The following is a 2,374-nucleotide window of genomic DNA, read 5'->3' on the forward strand; positions in this document are numbered from 1 at the left end:
GAGTGGCTGATAGATTCGAATTACCTGCCTTTGGATTGGCAGCACTACTATGTACGCACTAGGCCACCAGAGCACAGAAAAAGAAAAGTATGCTAATAAGCAGTGATGACTAATTGTGGATTGACTCCAGTGCAATGTTGTTATTTTTATTGTTATTGTTGTTAACTGCTGTCAAGTCATAGACAACTCATAGCGACCCTATGAAAGAAAGACTTGAATACTTGCATAACTTTCATCATTTCTCCAAGATCATAGAGCATCCAGAGGCAAGCTATTTCAGAAGTGGATGCCACTCCTGCTTCCAAGCTTGTTTTAATTGAGAGATAGGTAGATAGATAGATAGATAGATAGATAGATAGATAGATAGATAGATATAAATTTAATCCATTTTGTCTTCTGTGGAAAAGCAGCCATAGTGCTATAATAAGTTTAGTGTTGTGTTGCTAACAGAAAAGTGTGTGGTGTGAATCTACCAGTTGCTCTCTGGAGAAAAAAGGCCTGCTTCTACCCTTCAACAATTTATAGTTTTAGTAACCCATTGGATGGTTCCTATGACTCAGAAACAACAACAGTGAGTTGTGGGTTTTTTGTGTTTTTTTTTCTTTTCCAGGCATGCAACTAACACAGAGTGATGATCAAAAAAGGTAATGGTCTCTGCTCTATGGAGCTTTTAAGTAGGGGTGAAGGTGAACATGTAATTAATAATCATAACAGAAAATAACAACGAATTATGAGAGTTATGAAAAAAAGAAAGGAAATTATAAGCCATGGTAGTACTTTAGACTGGAAAGTCCTAAGCATTACTTCTCTAAGAGTTTGATATTTGAAAGCAAAGAGCGATCAGGGGGTTAGCCATGTGAAAGAAAATATTACAAATTATTTCAAGCAGATATGGTATGTTCCTTGAGGCAAAGAAGGATCAAGAACTTAAAATAGATTAGAGAGATCAGAGAGTATCAAGTGAGGCTGAGAAAATGACTTTAAGTTATGTTAGAGAAGGAAACAAAGTCCTTATGAAGATTTTTAGCCTAGATTTTATTTAAAGTATAATGTGAGTCCATAGAAAGATTTTAAGTGTGGCAATATGAACTGAGAACCTGAAAATAGACCTTTTAGGAGAGAAGCTGATTAAATTTGTATATTTTAAACTACAAGAGGAAAAAAATAGCCCTTTACTATAGTAATGTAAGGATTTTTATTTCCCTGGAAGTAAAATCAACCACATATTAATAAATATAATTTTAAAATATGATATTAGACAGTGACAGCTTACAAAGAAAAGAATGCTTGCTGTGGTAAGATTCTTGTAGATAATTTAGGAGAAAATTCATCAGCAATTTTTGATACAAAGTATGTTGTTATGTGCCGTCAAGTCGTTTGCGACTCATAGCGACCCTATGTACAACAGCCCTAAACCCTGCTCTATCCTGTGCCAGTCTCATTGCCTCTGACACACCCATCCCGATTACCCCAGTCACTGAATCAATCCACCTCATAGAGGGTCTTCCCCTCCTGCGCCGTCCCTCCACTCTACCCAGCATGATGTCCCTCTCTAAAGACCTGTCTCTCCTTGCAACATGTCCAAAGTATGTCAGACGAAGCCCCAGAATCCTTGCCTCCAAGGAGCAGCCTGGTTTAATCCTCTTTACGATGTATCTGTTTGTTTTCTTGGCAGTCCATGGTACATTCAATACTCTTCTCCAGCACCACAGCTCAAAGGTGGCAATTCTCCTTCTATCCTCCCTAGTCATTGTCCAACTCTCTGATGCATAACAAGTGATTGCAAAAACAATGGCCTGTATCAGGTACACCTTAGTCTCCAGAGAGACACCATTGCTCTTGAGTACTTTAGAGAGGTCCCTAACCACAGACTTTCCCATCACAACACGTTTTTTTATTTCCTGGCTACTGGTTCCAAGAGTGTTAACCGTGGAGCCGAGCAAACTGAAGCTGTAAACAATCTCAATCTCTTCACCATCCATCCTGATGCTACCAGTTGGTCCAGTGGTGAGAATCTTTGTCTTCTTGACATTGAGCCTCAGTCCATATTGAAGACTGCAGTCCTTGACCTTCTGCAGTCAGTGCATGAGGTCCTCCTCAGTTTCAGTGAGCAAGGTTGTGTTATCTGCATAACGCAGATTGTTGATAGATCGTCCACCAATCCTAATGCCACGCTTCTACTCATAGAGCCCAGCCTCTTGAATAATCTGCTCTGCATACAGGTTGAAAAGTTACGGAGATAGGACACATCCCTGACGTACACCCTTCCCAATTTTGAGCCATGCAGTGTTGCCCTGCTCTGTTCTGATGACTGCCTCTTGGTCCAAGTATAGGTTTCACATTAGCATGATTAAATGTTCTGGGATTCCCATTC

The sequence above is a fragment of the Elephantulus edwardii genome, unplaced genomic scaffold (assembly GCF_000299155.1).
Source record: "Elephantulus edwardii isolate Elephantulus edwardi_28Jun2011 unplaced genomic scaffold, EleEdw1.0 scaffold00134, whole genome shotgun sequence".
NCBI classification, from domain to species: Eukaryota; Metazoa; Chordata; class Mammalia; order Macroscelidea; family Macroscelididae; genus Elephantulus; species Elephantulus edwardii.